Genomic DNA, 22,500 nt, shown 5'->3' on the forward strand with positions numbered 1-22,500 from the left:
CTGAGCACCCACATTGAAAGTGTTTGCCCGAAAGCAGCATAGTACATAAATAAAGACAAACGCCTACTATTACATCAGTCTAGCCATTATAGGGAAAGCAGGCATTGTACAAAATGTTTTCATTGTCAAATACCCATCCTCAACATCTCTAATTATACTAACTCGGCTTCTTTAAGCCATGAGGATGCGATTACAATCAGTAAACAGTGATCGTTTGTTTGTTAAGAGTGTCAGGAATGGATTTAGGAAGGCATCGCTGAGCCCGGAAATAATTGTGTTTGCGATGTATACCTCTGTTGCTAATGTACAAGGAGTTTACATACTTAATCCAAGTTGAAGCCTAATCCTAACAACTTGTGTCTTGTAAGCCCTTTACGGCAAACATATACATAGCAATTTCACTGTCTTTTAATCATCATTTCACAGGCCTCACAGAGGACTGAAACTGTCTGATTACAAATGGTCAGCATGACTACGTCTTTGTAAAATGTAAGCACAGGCAGTTACTTCATGTTAGGCATTTCATGCAGTGTACATATCACCATGTAATGCCTAGTTAACAGATGAAAGGAATGTCATGTTATTTGCAATATTTGCAAGTATTTCCTCATTACTGATTTCCTGTCTGTGTGACTTACCGGGGCAACACTTTAAATCGATCGCTCCGCTGTAATGCAGTACCTTAACACATCTGTCAGGCAGACATGTGTAAAATTAGACTAGTCACTTAGTTAAACATTTAATTATTAACACAAGCATTTTATACCAACATGTGCTCAACGGGCATGTTAATGAGCTGCATTACACCTGAATGATTGCATTAATAGTGTTGCCCCAATAACGGAAATGTACCCATTCAACAGTATAGCACATGTATTCAATTACGTAGATGTATGTGTGTTAATGTCTGTGTATATATATATATATATATATATATATATATATATATATATATATATATACATACACACACATACATAGATATAGATTATATATCCCAAGAACAAACCTCGTGACACCAAAACATTAGAAAAGAATGAAAAGGAAAACACCTGCAGCTCCTGTGTTATGTACTGGTGTTAATCCCAAGGCAAGTGTGTTTCTGTCCAACACATGGGTTCAGACTGTAGTCTGGGTAATAATAGGGTTGCTGATGTTACTCACCAGGCCTATTGCCAGATGTATGGGTATGTCTCGCCTACCCAGTCACTTGGCTGATTGTGACATATATGGCCACTATATAGGAAAACTACAAAACATGCTCCCCAACACATCCAGTGGCTAGACACTCACAGCCACCAACACACAGGATATGACTGACAAACACACACACCTGCTATGCCTTGGAATAGAACACCTACCTAACTCCTTTAACACACTACAGCAGTACGCAGTTACTGAATGCGCTACCAAAACTACTGGGTTACGGCAGTCCGAGAGGTGTATTTCTAGGTAGGTGACATCAGCAGCTTTGCCAAAGTTGAGTATATGAATTGCACGGACTGTGAGTAGCCTAAAAAGCATTTCTCCATACACAGTCTGAGACAGATAGACACGCACACAATCACACACACAATTGGCAAGTCTGGGGTTAGAACTACCACCTAACTACTTTATCACTACAGCAGTATGCAGTAATGGGACGCACCATGCAGATTATTGAGCTACAGCTCTCCCAAAGGTGTATTTCACATTGGATGACCTCAACAGGCTTGTCATAATACTGCTATGGGAAGGGCAGTGCGTGCATGGGTCATAACCCATTCACGTAGGGGTTGACATGCCACATGCGGGCACATACAGGGTCATATGTCACAGGTACGTGTATACAGCTACTAGATGACTACTTCCTTGTACAGTCATGTTGCACATCTGGCACATGCACCACATAGTCTGTCATGCTGACAGATACTGGTGGCTAGTATCTGCAGTGAATGACATCTGCACCTCATGTGTTTGGAGCCCTTTGGCTGTGTGCTGGGTCGGACAGGCCCGAATGGCTCATTGTCATGGTCACCCTCTTCTGCACATCTATGTCCATCTACCTTTGGCTTATTATAGTGTGTTGTCCTTACATATATGCCTGTATTCCTATTTACTGTGTGTGCAAGGCAGGGGCGGTGTATACTGACATGTGTCTGCACTAAGAACTGCAACTGCCAGATATGTCTGGACCAATGGTGTTTGCAGACATGGCCTTCATGTGTTTGTGTGTGAGCATGCCCAGTATGACCTTACAGCATGTTGCTGACTGACATTGCCTTCATACCTTCAAGTGTGTGAGACTGCCCAGTATGGCATTGTGTATCGCATGTGTGGAACAAGTCCAGGTAGTTTGTACTGCGGTGCCAACCTTTGTGTTGTACACCAAAAGGTAGCATGCTGAGTCTGCAGGGTAACCATTGGTTATTTGGCATTGACTGTTGCTACATGTCTGCATAGTGAGGGGGAGACACCTGACTGTATCTACATTCCTACACAGGAGCAGGGGGGCACACCTGGCTGTTGCTATAAGTGTACATTGGATGGGGGGGCACACCTGACACCTGTACACATTTGCTAGGACTGTACTGGTATGTCAGGTACTCCATTTCAGTGTGTAGTCTTACCTATTGAGCTGGCTGGAGGGATACCAGTGTACTACAGATCTTAGCTTTAATTACCAACATATTAGTGTCTGACTTCCTAGTCTTCACAACTTACATCCAACTGGCTGCCCTGCTGTAGTCTGTCTGTGTGGGTCTGTGGGAGGGGTTACCCATAGGGCACAGTCAGAGGCCATAGTACAGCATTTGTTTGTGTCTGTCTACACCTGTCCTGCTGGCTGAGACTTGTGTGGGTCTTATGGGCACACATGTCACTCAGCCCATTACCTGTACTGGGTTTTGTCACCCTGTGTAGTACTGGCTACTATGGTGACTCCAGTATGTGTTACAGATGTCATGGTGCCACTATGGGTGTCTACTGTCTGCTGCCTTAACAGTCGGCCTCCCAATTCCCTTGCATGCTCACATCCATACCATAGTTACAGGTAACAACACATTCTACTCCATTTGGCACTTGGTAGGTTGATTGACTTACCTTGAGGGTGTGCCAAACGTGAGGATGGTGATGGAGGGCTGCCTATGTCAGATGCACATAGTACACTCCCTATACATGGTTGAGCACAGGTAGTGTCATGTTTGGCATCCCTTTTACTGTCTGTGCGAGTCAGAGAGGGTGTCATTCCCTGGATCCCTACTGTATCAGTGCATATGCTATGCGTTGCCTCTTTGCCAAGACCAGGTCATACTGGGCACACCTCTTTTTGCCTACTGGGTCAGGCTCAGGTTGTTCCCCCCTCAGAGTCACTCTGTGCCTGTACAGCCTTGGCAATGGTAGGGGGCTGTGTGGCCCTGCCCCATGCTGTTCCTGCTGCAGCTGTTTCTGCAGGATCATGTTGTGTAGCATAGCACATACCATAACAATTTGGGTGCATGTAGCTGGTGAATACTGCAAGGCTTCGCCGAATGTATCCAGGCACCGGAACCATGTCCTGAGCATCCCAAACATATGCTCTATTATATGTCTGCCCTGTGCGTGTGCCTCATTATGGCATTGTTGTTCAGGCGTGTGTGCATTTCTGATGGGTGTCAACAGCCACGGCTCCAGTAGGTACCCAGCATCCCCCACTAGGTGACCGCAGGGGATGTCCATATTGGAAATCTGTGGTACAGCTGTGTCAGATGCTATATTTCAGAATCATCATAGCTTCCAGGGCAGCCAGCACACACATTCATTATAATGCCCTGGGCATCACATACGACCTGGCAGTTGATGGGGGGGATACCCCTGCAGTTGATGTAGGCCCTACCCTGCTCACTGGTGGTGATTTGATGCATTCGTGTGTGCAGTCTATAGCACCCACTACCCCAGGGTATTCTGCTATTTGGTGGAAGAGATGCATATTGCTGGTCAACACCTCACGTATGTTGAGGAAATATACATGCTCACTGGCATGTGATGACATGGCATCCAGGAAATGGTGGAATACTCTAGATGCTGATGCCTGTGAGATCCCCATGATATTCCCAGTTGTGCTTTGGGAGGTACCTGTGGCTAGTATACCTAGGCCTACATATACCTTGGTATTCACTGGGATGGGTTCCCCTCGGCCTGTTTGATGTGTCAAGTGTTGCTGGCATAGCTCAACAGTTTGCTGAAGGAGGTCTCTGTCAACCCTATAGTGCTCCACTATCTCCAGCTCATATAGCCCCTGGTAGGATACCCTGAGTCTGTACACTCTTCTCTGTCTCCTCACTGTGGGTTGTTCGGCAGCATTCACATCCTCACCACCCTCAACCTCTTGCACATGTTGTTCTATGTTGCAGCTCTTCTCATTTTGTAGGTTTGTTTGATAAAATTTCCCCACTTGTATACACCGGTGGTGTAGAGTGTGGAAAAACCAGAGAGGAATGTGTTTGCTTAATTTATAGTAGAGTTCTGGGTTGGGCTGGCCTGCTGCCTCTGTAATTGGCTGATCCTGATACATTTCACCTGTCAGCTCAGCTAGTTCTCCTTGATTACTTTCCTACTGCTGTTACCCCTTCTGATTGCCCTAGGCAGGTTTAGACACACCCATAGCTTAGCCGTGCTAAGCTGGGACCAATCCCAAGCCATAGGGCTCCAATCCACTTACAGTATGCCTGACCCCCCCCCCCATGATGTCACTTATATCCAAGTCTTGCATCTGGCTATCTATACTCTTACTCTTGGGACCTGCCTCACGCCCTGGTGAAAATTGGGATTCACTATCCTTCACCACATTCGCATAGGATTGCCTGCTAATGCATAGTTACATGTCCCATACTGAGCCTCCCCTAAACTAACCGCTGCTTACCATCACGCAAATTTGCACACATCCGCTCACAACAGCTTAAAAGTGCCTTACTTACTCACTCCGTAGCCAACGACACTTGTTCTGCCCAGCAACAAGATAACCAGCCTATGCAAGGCTCAAAACCAGGACTCTGCACACCACAGCCAATGTGCTTTGCCACTAAGCCATGGCAGATATACAGACATCTGATGTTATCACTAACATATCATCCAGCACAGTCATTCGACAGTATAGGACATGTATTCCATTATGTAGATGTATGTGTGTTAATGTCTATATATATCTATATATATATATATATATATATATATATATATATATACACATACATAGATATAGATTATATATCCCAAGAACAAACCTCATCACACCAAAGTATTAGAAAAGAATAAAAAGGTAAACACCAGCAGCTCCTGTATTATGTACTGGTGTTAATCCAAGGGCAAGTGTGTTTTCTGTCTGACACATGGGCTTAGACTATATTCTGGGTAATATTAGGGTTGCTGACTTTACTCATCAGGCCTATTGCCACATGAATGTGTATGTCTTGCCAAGTCAGTCTCTTGGCTGATTGTGACTTATCTGGTCACTATATAGGGAAACGACAAAACATGCTCCTCAACACATCCAATGGCTAGATACTCATAGCCTCCAACACATAGAGTATGACTGACAAACATACACCTGTTATGCCTTGTAATAGAACACCTACCTGACTACTTTAACACACTACAGCATTACACAGTTACAGAATGCGCTACCGAGATTACTGGATCACAGCAATCCCAGAGGTATATTCCTAGGTGGGTGACATCATCAGCCTTGCCAAAGTTGAGTATAGGAATTGTACAGAGGGTGAGTACTCTAAAAAGCATTGTTCTGTCCCCTGGCAGACAGACACACACACTTGGCGTGTCTGGGATTAGAACATCGACCTAAGTATTTTATTACACTACAGCATTATGCATTTACAGAATGCATTATCAAGATTACTGGGTCACAGCAATCCCAGAGGTGTATTCCTAGGTGGGTGACATCATCAGCCTTGCCAAAGTTGAGTAGAGGAATTGTATGGAGTGTGAGTACTCTAAAAAGCATTGTTCTGTCCCCCGGCAGACAGACACACACTTGGCATGTTTGGGATTAGAACATCGTCCTATTTTATTACACTACAGCATTATGCATTTACAGAACGTGCTACCAAGATTACTAGGTCACAGCAATCCCAGAGGTGTATTCCTAGGTGGGTGACATCATCAGCTTTATCAAAGCTGAGTATAGGAATTGTATGGAGTGTGAGTACTCTAAAAAGCATTGTTATGTCCACTGGCAGATGGGCACACACACACGCACACACACACAATTGGCATGTCTGGGATTAGAACACCGACCTAACTACTTTATCACACTACAGCATTATGCAGTTACAGAATGCGCTAGCGAGATTACTGGGTCGCAACAATCCCAGAGGTATATTCCTAGGTGGGTGACATCATCAGCCTTGCCAAAGTTGAGTATAGGGAATACACGCAGTGTGAGTACTCCAAAAAGCATTGTTCTGTCCACTGGCAGACGGACACATACACACACACACACACACACACACACACACACACACACACACACACACACACACACACACACACACACACTTGGCATGTCTGGGATTAGAACACTGACTTAAGTACTTTATCACACTACAGCAGTACGCAGTTACAAAATGCACTGTCGAGATTATTGGGTCACAGCAATCCCAGAGGTGTATTCCGAGGTGTGTGACATCATCAGCCTTGCTAAAGTTGAGTATAGGAAATGTACGGAGTGTGAGTACTCTAAAAAGCATTGTTCTGACCACTGGCAGACAGACACACGCACACACACACACACACACACACACTTGGTATGACTGGGATTTGAACACCGACCTAACTACTTGATTACACTACAGCATTACACAGTTACAGAACGCGCTATCGAGATTATTGGATCTCAGCCATCCCAGAGGGGTATTCCTAGGTGGGTGACATCATCAGCCTTGCCAAAGTTGAGTATAGGAAATGTACGGAGTGTGAGTACTCTAAAAAGCATTGCTTTGTCCACCAGCAGACAGACACACACGCACTCACACATGGCACGTCTGGGATTAGAGCACCGACCTAACTACTTTATCACACTACAGCAGTATGCAGTTACAGAACACACTATCGAGATTACTGGGTCACAGCAATCCCAGAGGTGTATTCCTAGGTGAGTGACATCATCAACTTTGCCAACGTTGAGTATAGGAAATGTACGGAGTGTGAATACTCTAAAAAGTGTTGTTCTGTCCACCGGCAGACAGACACACACATGCCAGTGATGGAATTAAAACACCTGCCTATCTACAGATCACTATCACAGTACTACGCAGTTACGAGTTGCGCCATAGAGATTACACATTCCAAGGCAGTCATCATGACCTTCTAGGATTGCTGACATCAACAGGGATGCTGACAGTTAAGATGCACATAGCTGTGAACCTGTGTGTTTAATGTAGGAGTCCATCCTGAACAGGAGTATGCCCTTCTGTGGAATGGATGACTACTATCACTATACAGGGTTACAATGGCCATGCTCATACACATAGAAGCACATAACTTACACAAGGTGTCAGTGGGCATGCTCACACACTTAGTAGCACAGGGCTGTTTGGAATGCACTATGAGTCCAAATACACACGGTTATACTGGGCATGCTCACACACTTAGTAGCACAGGGCTGTTTGGGATGCACTCTGGTTCTAAACACAGAAGGCCACAGTGGCCATGCTCATACAGTTAAATGTACAGAACATGTTGTAATGGTTTCCAGTGTTAGTAGTTGTCCATGTTAGCAGGAACACTGCACTACATGTATCTGACACTGGTCATCTACACAACATCTGCTGTTGTCCGTCACCTTAGCTGTATCAGTCTATACCGGGCACAATACTACCACTCGCAGTGATTTCATGCTAGGAATGGCAAGTGCTTGACCAACACAATGAGCCAATGTCCTGCTGTAATTACGAGGTTGTCCAGTGTCTGTCAGTCTGGGATGACATAACTGACAGAAGACAATCCTTTGTCACAGATCACATGCATCCATGATTCAAGGGAGTTGTGATAATACCTCTTTTGCATTTGCCCATATAGTGCCATTCCAAGACAAATGACCTAAACACAGGATAACACCCTGACACCTAGAAGACAATTGCATTGTATGCTTATGCTAACCAGTGCTACATGTGTTGCTGTTGTAATCACAACTGCTCACTGTTGAACCTACAATAAGGAATACTGACATCTGTGCAGTGAGGAACACCTGACTGAAGGCTCTGTAGTGCACAATAGTACTACCACCATATAACTCAGAAACAGACATGTGGGCCATAACACTGGTACAGATCACTCCAGGTGGTGGTGTCCCCACATTCATAATGGTTACTCACATGTACAGACCAGTACTCTAACATAAGTCATCACAGATGAGCCAGGTGCAGGTCACAGTGTCAAAAGCTGCAATCTAGGATGTAATCCTCAGATACCACCATGTCCTCAGACCACAAACACACATCCATACATGTGGTATGACATGTAATGGTACAACACCAAGTAACCTTTGACTGATGGACTGTACCTAGCCCTACAACAATTTTGCAGAGTACCCATGTACTGACACAGTTGCATTATGTGTTATGTAATGCGGTGATACCACTGTTTGTAACCAGGTCAGCTGTACACATACCAGGGTCCCTCGGATATGGACAACATTAACATATGACTGTTGCTGTGCACCTTTCAGTTTGTACACAGCTTGACATGAAGCTATGATTGTATGAGATGTTTATGTGGGGAGCAGATTGTTTTGACATTTGTGTAGGATATAACCTGGAATGTGGACAGGTCCCATGCAGCTTGCATGTATGGCATTAGAGAGTGCAGCTTGTACCTACATAGTTGTTATTACAGGGGGCTTTGTAGTGTACATGGATATATGAATGTGTACCTGTTGGGGGGGGCAGTGTGCTTATGTTATCCAAGACCCTATCTGGCTGAACAGGTGCTATTTCCATCGGTGCAGTACTTCTCATGTCATAGTGCTGTGAAGCACAGCAGGTCTTGTTGTTGCCATTATGTTTCATGACACAGCTTTGGAATCCTCTGTGTTTGGCCTCATAATATATGGATGAGTAGTATCACAGTAGCTTTGCGTGGCATTATATGGTGTATCTGCATCTTACTGAAGCTGACCATGGTTGAACTTCCACTCATGTGTGTTGACTCTTGCAACAGTTACTACCTTCTGTGGTACAGTTTAAGGCAGGGTACCACCAGTCTGCCTTCATGTTTGTGTTTGTTTGAATCCTGTTTCTGTTTCAATGGCAGGATCACTGCACATATGTGAGTGCCTAAAGTGCATTTGTGTAGGACCCAGCATTTGCACATGCATTGTACATCTGCATGGATGCCATGACAGTCACCACTTCGCTCTTAAGGAGCATACCATTGGCTTTGAAGACTGACCATGTGTGGCATGCTGTTAGCCCTGTTGGTGTGACTATGGTGATCCAGGTCATTGGTGCTGATGACATCTAACATGCATTGAGCACGTGTTGGTACATGATGAGTCTTCCCGGTTCATAATGGGATAGCTGAGTGGCCATGATTATGGTGTCCTGTCTCACAACTGGTATTCCCCATTACAGCACAATGACAGTTGGAATTTCTGAGGCATGGTGGATGATCTGTCACAAGGTGCAATTTGGATTACACTTTGGCACAAAGGTAGTTGCTAAGTAGAATGCATCTTATGTTGTGCAAGTGCAACTTGCATGGGGGTGTACATATCCCTCAGGAAGTTGGACACACCTGTGGCCCATGTGTTCCAGTAAAGGATGCTGGCCAGGAGCTGAGGTATATGTTATAACATGGTCATGCAGGGGTGCTCTCCAAAGCGTTGAACCATATCTCAATCACTGCACAGATATGTTCTCCATGTTTCAGATTGCCGTAAGTGAGTCCATATTGAGTACCTGATTTGTATCATTGAGTAGCAAAACCCACAGTTTATTTCTTGGCTGTACGTGTTGCACCAGTGGACTTTCACTTGAACCTGGCATGATGAGGGCACTATAGGGGAAGCATGGGCCATTGCCAGTATCCAGATTCTCAGGGGTGACAGGTGCAGGCCCTGTCTGGCAAAGCATCATGGTCTGTCAACCATGTTATCCCAGGCAGAGAGATGCTGGATACTCTTTGAATTACACCAGTACATTTCACGATTGTGGAATAAAATCCTGACATCATTCTGGCCACTGGCAGAATGCTACCCAAGACTTGGGATATACCTGCATGGGCTACAAGACCTGACAGTTCCTACATGTGTTTCCATGCAGTCCAGGCTACTGCAAGACAGGTCCTTTACAACAACATAGCATATGCTAGAGACATGTGTATAGTTCTAAAGGTGGTCGGAGTGCATGGGTATGTGGCTAATCATGGCAGACAGGCAGTTGACAGTATGTTTGCATTCATATAGCTTGGTGTGTAACATAGTGCTAGGGTTCACAAATGAGTACTGTTGGCCATGTTTCTGGCCACGTGTTCTGAGGTGTGACACAATTAAGCAAACTATGTCGTACAGTCTTTGTATTCTGTTGTCTGTCTATTCCAACTTGGGAGGCCTCTTGATTGGCCAGATAATTAGAGGCCTCTGTGGATATGTGTGATATCTGTTGGAATGTGTATGTGTCCTTACTGTGCTCTAGTAAGGGTATTTGTTGGTTGTGGTGATGAGATGCATGTGTTAACCTACACCTCTTGACTGTCTAGTCCAGTCATGGGTGTAGTATAAACTGCCTCCAACATCACCCCTGTAGCTGCATCCCAGACAATGTGTGGGGTGTGGTGTTAGCTGGGTTTGGCAGTGTACATGGTATAGAGATTGCATTCCCCCAGGATGGCCACATACACAAAGCTGACATTAGTAAACACCAGTAGCTGACTAGTGGACATGCCTGTATGAGCATTCAGTACTACAAGTACCACGTCCTGTATTTAGTATACTTTCTGCTTATGAAGTAGTTTTAGACAGTGATGCTCACATGTAAATATTTGAGTTATGGATGTGGCAACACTAGCTATTACAGGAACATGGTAGCTACCTTTAGTAGCAATCCCCCTCTGAGGGCCACATCACATCCTGATAGCTGATTACAGATGATGCAATTGTGAACAGGGCTGTATCCTTGTCTCGGTATATACTCACATACCCAGCAGAACCATGAGCTCTGTTAGGCACAGACACCCACTCCCCACACAGAGTAAAATATCAATAGACTCTGCTGCCACTATCGCCTTGATCAGGATATAATCAGATAGTGTGCTCCATCACATATGAAGCAGTTATTACACATGGGCAGCAGTTTCCTACATCTTACACTCCTAATGCAGATGTCACACTGGAGTTAAAGGTGATATGCACCCTGTTTCATTACTAGTACTGTCAACATATTTCCAAGCAGCTGTTAGTCTGGCAATGAGAGGTTAGGCTACACAAATCTAAATGTTCAACCAGTGTGTCTCTACTGTCAATATCCACTCTATGTAGGTGTGCACATAGCCATTTGGCACAGCCCTGTAATGAGGGTCAGTACACATTTGCAGAACATGTACATATGCACAGCTGTCATTGCTTGCAAACAATAGTAAAGAGGTGGATATTAGGCAAGGTGGACTTTTAGGCAAGGCTCATAAGGCAAACCCACCACCGTACATAGCACAAGTAACCAGAAACTGAGGTCTAAACCTCAAATTTCACACACTCGAGGCACTCCTCAGTATGGAGAACATCAATATCTGTGCAGTGACAGACACACAGTTTACAGCTCCAGAGAGCACACCAGCACCACCAGGCTATAACTCATACCACACCTTTCAGCCACAGAACCCAGACCGGAACACAAAAGGCGGTGGTGTATCCATATTCATCAAGGATACTCACACCTCCAGGTAAGTGGCACAGTACAACAGCAAAAACCAAGAACCAGGACCAGGAACAAAAATATACGACCTGGAAGCTGACACCACCAATATCGATAGTCCAACAAGTTGATCTTTATTATAAAACAGATGCAAGAAACACGTAACACAAGCGCTTTCGCTAGGATGTTCCTAGCTTTCTCAAGTTCATAAATCATTGCAGAACATCAGCTTAAATAGCTACTTGCCATAGATTAAAACAATTATGCACCAATTAAGAATTAATTAATTGAAGAATGATCAATGCCATTCTGTTCTTTTAAAGGGCTACCCAATAAAAAGATGTACTCATATTCAAATACATACCAAAACACATTATTTACAGTTAAAACACATTGTTGAACAACATATATTTCACATAAAACAATAAAAATATGTATTAAAAATATATCCATACATATTATGTTGAAAACTACTTGATTGATCCTTGTCCTTTCCTTTATAAGTGCAGGACAATTGTTACTTGAGTCATATTGCACTGTCAAAACTAAAATGAAAATGCCTACTTGTAACTGTACGATACATCAGAGATCATCCAAGTGCAACTGACAATGGGCAACACTGCAATCCGAATTGTAGTTTGCTACAGATCACCCACCATGACCTAGGACTCACATTCCGCATTTCCGGGGACACTAGGAAATATGCGGGTCCTACCAAACACCCTAATACTGGGTGATTTCAACTACCCAAACATTATTGGGAAAACTACTCAAGTACTAACTCCCTTGCCCGGCACTTCCTAGAATTTCTTGACTCAAATGCCTGGAACAACTGATCTACACCCCCACCAGAGGGAACAACATATTGGACCTGGTCATCACCAACATAGATGATCGGTGTTCCACACCCGACGTCAACCCGTAGCTGTTTAGATCAGACCATAGACTAATCACTCTGGATATTCACATTCTGCCCAGAACCCCAAACAAGGAAACCACTGTGAAAATCTTTTCCAAAGCAGACTTCACTTTGCTTATGCCCGAGGTGGAATGGTTCACAGCCCCCACGCCAATGGACAATGCTGTCCAAGATGCTGAAACCTATACAAAGGCACTCTATGATCATCTGCGGGAATGCATGGATCGTGCTATCCCAAGTCAAACCTAAACTCACTCCTCCAAGAACAGTAAACCGTTCTGGTGGACCCCTGCCATACACAGGATCTACAATAGTAGGAGGTAACTAGTACAGTTAAGAGCAAAATCCCTAGCAGAACAGACATCCCTGATCAGTATCAGCAAGAAACTATGATCCCTCATGAAATCATCCAAGGCTAGCTTCAAAAGACAATTTCCCAAGGACCCTACAGACAACCACAAAGTGTTCTTTAGTTATGTCAAGAACCAAAGTGGGAACTCTCAGATCTGCTCAGAGCTGGCGCAGACTGGCACAAAATACACTGAACCGACTGATATTGCCAACATTTTGGCAGACAGGTTCGGTGTAAACTTCACAACCCTCTCAACCCCTAAACGGCCCTTAACCATATCAGAAGAATGTACGGCCCTGGCAATCACTGACACACAGGATAAAACTGCCCTATCCAAAGCCACAAATACAGCCTCAATGGGACCGGACAATGTCCCAGGCTGTGTCTTACATGAGCTCCAAATGAACTAACCCCTCACCTAAACACACTGTTCAAACACAGACTCTCTTCAGGCTACATACCCACAGAGTGGTGCACAGCAACAGTTATCCCACTCCACAAAGGTGGCGCCACAATGGACCCCGGGAACTATTGCCCTATAAGCCTGACTAGCCTGGTTTGCAAGGCTATGGAGTGCATCATGATGAAACTCATTAACAGAGACATTGGGAATCTCCAGACACTCGACCCAACCCAAGTTTGCTTGACTGAGCGCAGATCATGCCTACTGAGCCTGATTGATGTCTTACAGTCACCTAGACTTTAGGTGTGGGGTGCGGTAGTTCACACATACTACCTGGACCTCGCCAAAGATTATGACACCATTCACCACTTAGGTATTGTTTATAAACTCAACAGCCAGTACATACACCCATACATCACAGGTTGGGTTGCCAACAGGCTTACACACAGAACCCACATGGTAAGCCTAGCAGCCTCCAGGTCCAACTCTTAACCAGTCACAACTGGTGTCCCACAGGACTCAGTCCTGGCACCCTTACTGTTTGCCATATACTTCTCAGAGGTACAGACAAACACAGATGGACTACAGCAGACCGTGTTTGGCGATTACTGCAAAGTGGGAGCCATAATTGACAGTCCAGCTGTCACAGATGTCCTTCAAGGGGCCTCACATAGACCAACACAGGGTGTCACAGTCATGGCCTCCAGCTAAAGGCCATGAACTGCATGGTCATTCCATGCTGGGAAAACTAAACACCCACATATTAACACATGAGTGGCAGCCACTTTAATACAGATGAGGTAATGGGTATGTGGGGACTACATTAGATAGTGATCTCTCCTTTGACAATCATATCTCCAAAGTAATTAGGCCATCCTTCTATGTAGGCCATCTGATTACTTAAGGGTTCACATCTAGACATACTGAGAGTTTTTGTGCCCCTTTACTCATCACTCATCAATCCCATCATCGAGTATGATAACCCATTTGGGATGTACCTCAGAAGACACATCCAACAGCTGGAGGGTCCATGAACATACCTCGCCAAGAGCATTACTGGCCTCAGATATGTGCCCTATGCTGCCAGACTGCATGAACTCTTGCATTACTCAGTGGCATCTCGTTTACTCAGAGATGATCTTTGCTGCCCAACAAAGCCATGTCCAAGTCAGGCTTAATGGATATGCTCCACTTATGGGAATCCATGTCACAGTGAGCCACATACTGTAATAAGCTAAACCTTGCCACAACCATAACTGGAAGATGCTGGTGTGACAGATTCCTGTCACAGGTATTCCCCATGCTTTGGAACTACATCCCTGATTACATTATATGGAGCCCCTCACTAACACTCCAGGGAAACCTTGCAGAGTGGATGGGGAACAGTGGGTACACCCCAGGGATCCCACAATTGTCTCTGCTCCACAGAGGGCCAGTTAGTTAATCAATGGGGTGGCGACAGCTGACACATTTTGGCTAGGCATATGAATGGCCTCGGACAGTTAGCCAAGTACCTATCTATGTACCTATGAACCTATACATACAGTATCACCTAGCTTAATTTACGAATCAGGTGTTGCCTTACCTTGTGCCAATAGCGGATGTGTGTGCAATAGTTGAGGGATGCCTATGTAGGATGCACACAGTAGACCACCTATACATGACAATTTACAGGTGGTCTTGTGTGTGTGCCATCCATGTTTACTGTGTGTGCAGGTGAAGAAGGGTGTCATTCCCTAGGTGCCTACACTGTCAGTGTGTGTGCTATACATTCCCTCTTTGCCAAGGCATAGGCATACTGGGCACGCCTCCATCTGCCTACTGGGGCTGGCTCAGGGTGTTTGTGGTCTGAGTATCTCTGTGCCTGTGGGGCCCTTGGCAATGGTGGTGAGCTGTGAGGGCCTTCACCATTCTGTCCCTGCTGCAGCTGTTTCCACAGGATCATATTGTGTAGCATGGCACACACTATGAAGATATGGGCACATGTGCCTGGAGAGTACTGCAAGGCTCCACCAGATATGTCCAAGCAACAAAACCATAATTCCAGCATCCCAAACAAACACTCTATAATGATTCTGGTTTGTGCGTGTGCCTCATTATGACGTTCTTGCATGGGTGTGTGTGCATTTCTGATGGGAGTCATCATCCACAGTTTCAGTGCATAGCCAGCATCCCCCACCAGGTGGCCATACGGGATGTCCCCTCTGGCAAATACCTGATGCAGCTGTGAGCATGCCAGATGTGGGAGTCATGATAGCTTCCAGGGCTGCAGCACACACATCCATGATAATGCCCTGGGCATTGCACTTGACCTGGCAGTTGATGGAGGGGTATCCCTTGTGGTTTATGTAGCTCCTACCCTGCTCACCGTGTGGTGACTTGATGTGTATGTGCATGCAGTCTATTGCACCCAGTACCTCCGGGCATTCTGTCGCATGGTGGAAGAGATGCATATTGCTGGCCAACTCCTTCTGCATTCGGGGGACGTATATGTGCACATTGGCATGTGGTAACATGGCATCTAGGAACTGGTGAAGTACCCTGGATGCTGATGCCTGTGAGACCCCCAGGATATCCCCAGTTGGCCTTTGAAAGGTACCTGTGGCTCATATTCTTAAGCTTACACAAACCTTCGTGTCCACTAGGATGGATTCTCCTCTGTTATTTCTGGCTCTGAGGCATGGCTGGCACAGCTCAAGTTGCTGTATGGTGTCCCTGTCCATACTGTAATGCTCTACTATCTCCAGATCATTTAGCCCCTGGTAGGTTACCCTTGGTCTGAACACTCTTCTCCTCCTCCAGTGCCTGAGGTTGTTCTCAGCATCATCCTGCACACCACCTTCAGTCACCAACACATGCTGGTTTATATATATATATATACATGCATATGCAAACACACACACACACACACACGCACACGCACACACACACACACACACACACACACACACACACACACACACACACACACACACACACACACACACACACACACACAGCTTTGCTCTACAATAAAACAATTAAACAATTAAGAAATCACAATAACAGAATAAATAGCTAACTAAAGCAAATATTTCCTATTAAGTTCATGGTTCAATCCCCCTGGTAAAAGAGTATTGTATTTTAAAATAAATAATGCTTCTTTACATAACAATATATTTTTATCAACATAACATCACCAGTGCTAACAAACACTTTTTCTAAAATTGTACCCAGTATTAAAGGAGAATCACTACCATGTTTATTCATAAAATGCATAGCTATAGAACTTTTTGCTCTCTGTTTTTAATGTCCCTAACATGCTCCTGCAGCCTGACTTTAAATCTCCTCTTGCTTTACCCAATATAAAACAGGCTGCAGGGGCATCTGAGATAATATATAATACCATCAGTGTCACAAGAAAATTTATTATTCAAATCTTTTCCCATGAATTTTACTGAAACTACGAACAATACATTTACATACATTACAATTATTACAAGATAATGTGCCCACGCATTTTACAGAAAATATAATCCCCAGGATTTATGAAGCTTGCGCCAGGTGCAGGCATAGCGTCGGTGATCTAACACCAAATATGGCAGCCGAGCGATTCAGGTACGAGCTGTTTTCATATGCATTACCTGCGTACACTACGCTCGCACAGCTCCCGGTGCCAATATGCTAATCACCCCATGTGCAGCAGTGTAGCATGCAAATGAAGGTATATAGTGATTCAGGAAGTGGTGCAGGCATAGTGTAAGCATGCAGAAATGTAAACCGAAAAAAACGGTTTACATTTTTCAAACATAAAATTGGTGCCATGACAGCGGATCAAACTCATGTATTATACTGTTAATATATGCCAAAGGCTAAATATATATAGCCATTGGCATAAAACAACATGCACAAAATATGAAAAACAACATTTAATATTATGCCCACACTAATGCAAAGTTAAAGCACAGGGCATCGGTGCGCAAAGGGGATCACAATGAATATAAAAAAATATAGAATAAAACTGCAATGAAACACATATCACGATTTTCCAATAATAGTCAATGGCAGGCATGCTACACCATACTCATGGCGCAAGGGTTACTAAGGGGCAGTGACGGTGTTATGTGCAGTAGCTAGGAATTAGCAGGTAATGCCATGCAAATGAGAGGAGTAATAGAGAATTGCAGATTTTCCGCTGGTGTAAGGATGCACAAAGCAGCGTAGCATTATAACACCAAGGTGAGCCCTTGAGATAAAAATGACATCAAGAGAGGGGTGTGTCACCATTGCTGTAAGCACATTGGAGGAATTCTAACCTGGTTTGCCTGTTGCTAAGCAAAGCAGCAGGATAGGGGTGTGTTGAAGTAGCATAGCTTTGCTTAGCTGAGAGCACACAAGGTAACCGAGTGTGCATGTGAATGTGGATGAACACACGCTGTAAACGCGGTAAATGGCTGTGCGCAGCACGCACCAGAGTGGAAACAGGAAGGATATGGGAAAAAAAGGAAATGCTTCAGCATGGAAATAGGAGTACAAATGAGTAATTAACACCTAGGAACCTACAGTGGGCCACTGACAACAGCTAACAAGGCTGCTAGCAGCTACCTGCAGAACAGGAAAGGGGAGGTGCCGTACTGCAAAGAAAACAAAACTGTCACAGCAGAACAAAGCAAAATTGCAGTAGATAAGCTACATAACACATTTCGCAACACATTCCTGGGTAGGGAAGGTACAAAATAAGAAAGCCGGGAGTTGGATGCATGCCTGTCAATGGGAGGGGATTCGGGTTGAAAAGTGAATTAAAGAGCAACAGATATATCATGGCAGACAAGCATAATTCAACACCAAAAGCCCCACAATTGCAGTACTTGCTGTAAAACCCATAATTAAGATACCCTGCAGCTGGAATTGCACATACACACCCAATGACATCAGCAGCATCCAGAGCACAATAGTATAAAGTGTGAAAGCACCTCACACACACTTGTGTATTCCCATACACTCTACACCAGTGGTGTATACAGATGGGGAACTTTTATTATGTACATTTTAGGGGCTGCCATAGTTTAGATCCACCAGCATGTGTTGGAGACTGAAGGTGGTGTGGAGGATGATGCACACGACCACCTCAGGCACCAGAGGTGGAGGAGAGAATTCAGACCCAGGGTAACCTACCAGGGGCTACATGATCTGGAGATAGTAGAGCATTGCAGGGTGGACAGGGACATTCTACAGCAACTTGTGGAGCTGTGCTGGCCACACCTCAGAGTCAGAACAAAGAGAGGGGAACACATCCCAGTGGATATGAAGGTATGTGTAAGCCTGATAATACTAGCTACAGGTACCTTTCAAAGACCAACTGGGGATATCATGGGGATCTCACAAATATCAGCATCCAGGGTATTACACCAGTTCCTGGATGCCATGTTACCACATGCAAATGAGCACATTTACTTCCCCTGAATGCAGGAGGAGTTGGCCAGCAATATGCGTCTCTTCCACTGTGTGGCAGAATACCCGGAGGTACTGGGTGCAATAGACTGCATGCACATACACATCAAGTCACTACCTGGTGAGCAGGGTAGGTGCTACATAAACCACAAGGGATACCTCTCCATCAACTGCCAGGTCATGTGCAATGCCCAGGGCATTATCATAGATGTGTGTCCTGGCAGCCTGGAAGCTATCATGACTCCCACATCTGGCATGCCTCACAGCTATATCAGTTATTTGCCAGGGGGGACATCCCAAATGGCCACTTGGTGGGGGATGCTGGCTATGCACTGGAACCGTGGATGACGATTCCCATCAGAAATGCACACACATGGTTCCGTTGCTTGGACATATCTGGTGGAGCCTTGCAGTACTCTCCAGGCACATGTGCCCACATCTTCATAGTGTGTGCCATGCTACACAATATGGTCCTGCGGAAACAGCTGCAGCAGGGACAGAATGGTGAAGGCCCTCACAGCCCACCACCATTGCCAAGGGCCCCACAGGCACAGAGGTACTCAGACCATGAACACCCTGAACCAGCCCCAGTAGGCAGATGGAGGCGTGCCCAGTATGCCCATGCCTTGGCAGAGAGGGAACGTATAGCACACACACTGACAGTGTAGCCACCTAGGGACTGACACCTTTCTCCACTTGCACACATAGTAAAAATGGATGGCACACACACACACACAAAACTACCTGTAAATTGTCATGTATAGGCAGTCTACTGTGTGCATCCAACATTGGTAGCCCTCAACTATTGCACACACAACTGCCATTGGCACAAGGTAAGTCAACACCTCAACAGTAAATTAAGCTATCAGCATATGCAAATACTGTATATATAGATTCATAGGTAGGTACTTAGCCAACTGCCAGAGGCCATTCATAAGCCCAGCCAAAATGTGTCAGCTTTTTCCACCCCATTGATTCATTAACTGTCCCTCTGTGGAGCAGAACCAATGGCGGGATCCCTGGGGTGCATCTACTGTTCCCCATCAACTCTTCAAGGTTACTCTTGCAGAGTGTTAGTGAGGGGCTCCGTATAATGTAGTTAGGGATGTTGTCCTAAAGTATGGGGAGTGTCTGTGACAGGAAGCTGTCCCTCCAGCATCTTCCAGTTATTGTTGTGGCAAGGTTCAGCTCACCTCAGTGTGTGGCTCACTGTGACATGGATTCCCATAGGTGGAGCATATACATCAAGCCTGATTACGACATGGCTGTGTTGGCCAGCAGAGATCATCTCTGGGTAAATGAGAAGCCACTGAGTAAAGCAGGAGTTTATTCAGTCTGGCTGCATAGGCCATATGTTGGAGGCCAGTGTTCCCTTTGGCGAGGTACATTTGTGGATGTCCCAGCTGTTGGAAGTGTCTTCTGAGGTGTATCCCACATGGGTTATTATACCCTATTATGGGACTGATGAGTGATGAGTAAAGGGGCACTATAACCCCAGTATGTCTAGATGGGAATCCTTTAGTAATCAAATGGCCTACATAGAAGGATGTCCTGACTACTGCGGAGATATGCTTGTCAAAGGGGAGATCACTATCGACCTTAGTCCCCAGATACCCCATTACCTCGTCCATATTAAAGTGGCTGCCACTTATGTGTTGATATGTGGGTGCCAATTCCACAATGGAATGACCATGCAGTTAGTGGCACTTGGCTGGAGGCCATGACATTGACACCCTGTGATGTTCTCTGTGAGGCCCCTTGAGGGATGTCTGTGTCAGCTGGACTATCAATCATGGCTCTCAGTTCACAGTCATTGCCAAACATGGTCTGCCATAGTCCACCTGAGTTTGCCTGTACCTCTGAGATGTATATGCCAAACAGTAGGGCTCCCAGGACTGAGTCCTGTAGGACACGAGTCATGACTGGTCAAGAGTTGGACCTGGAGACCACTAGTCGTACCAAGTGGGTTCTGTGTGTAAGCCCATTGGCAACCCAACCTGTGATGTATGGGTGTATGTACAGGGTGGTGTATTTATCAATAAAACCTGAGTGGGTCATGGTGTCAAAAGCCTTGGTGAGGTCCAGGTAGTATATGTGAACCACCTCCCCTGTCATCTAACGTCTTGGTGACTGTATGTAAGACATCAAACAGGTTCAGTAGGCATGAGCTGCACTTAACCAAGCTGACCTGGGTTGGGTCACATGTTCGGAGGTTACCAATGTCTTTGTTAATGAGTGCCATGATAATGCAAACCATACCATTGCAGACCAGGCTAGTCAGGCTTATGGGGTGGTAGATACCATGGTCAGTTGTGATTCCACCTTGATGGAGTGGAATAACCATTGCCACTTACCATTGTGTGGGCATGTAGCCTATGGAGAGGATGAGGTAGGAAATCTCAATTAGGTGGGGGGCAGGTTGCCTTGTACAGTTTGCAAGATGCAGTCTGGGACAACATCTGCCTCCATTGATGCTGTGTTCTGCTGTTAGAGAGGGCCATTTCCACCTATGTGTCTCTGATGTGTAGGATACTGTACCTTTTGGGTAGTGTTGTGGGCTCTTTAGGGGGTGAAGTATGCACTAAATGTATCTGCAAGGATGTTGGCAATATCAGTAAGGTCAGCATATTTTGTACTATATTTCACCGGCACAGTGCAAATCTGTGTGTCACCACGTAGATCCTTGACATAGCCAAAGAAGGCTTTGTGGTTATCTTTCGAATCCTTGCATATTCTCCTGCTGATGTTTGCCTTGTATGATGTCATGAGGGACCTACGTATCATACTAATAGTGGTCACGGATGTCTGCCCTTCATGGGATTTGCTGTTTGTCTGGAACACTGTCCTACTTCTGTAGTATAGTCTGTTTATTACAGAGGTCCACCAGACCATTGTCCTTGTCTAGGATGAGTGAGTCTTGGTTTACCAGTGATATCACAATCCATACATCCATGTAGGTACTTATAGATTGCATTTGTAAATCTGTCTGTATCTTGAGCAGTGTTTCCCCTTAGCGTGGGGGTTGTGAATCCCCCCACCCCTGTCACTAGTAGTGTAGATTTAGCTGTAGGAAAGGTATACACTGTGGTATCCGTGGGTGGGGGAGATGCTTGGGTGTGGAAACAGTGAATATTTCATGGTCAGATCTAACCAGTGACCGGTTAACCTCTGCTGTGGTGCACCTGTTGCCGATGTTGGTGATGACCACTTCTAGTAGTTTCCGCCCCACGTTAGGGAGGTTAACACCTGATACAGGGCATATGAGGTGATAAATTCCAGGAAGCGCTGGACCTGAAAGTGAGTACCGGAGTAAGTTTCCCAGTTAATGGTATGTTAATTGACATTGACCGATGCCAGGGTGTGCATTAGGACTGTCATGTTCTCCACTGTCGCCAGGTAGGTGGAGTGGTGGTCCTAGGTCATGGAGGGTGATCCGTAGCAGGTCACAGTTTACATTGCAGTTGTGGCTGATGTTAGCTGCACATGAATGATCTCAGAGGTATCATGCTGCCCC

Source organism: Protopterus annectens, chromosome 3.part0 (assembly GCF_019279795.1).
Source record: "Protopterus annectens isolate FY-2018-M chromosome 3.part0, PAN1.0, whole genome shotgun sequence".
Classification (NCBI taxonomy): Eukaryota; Metazoa; Chordata; order Ceratodontiformes; family Protopteridae; genus Protopterus; species Protopterus annectens.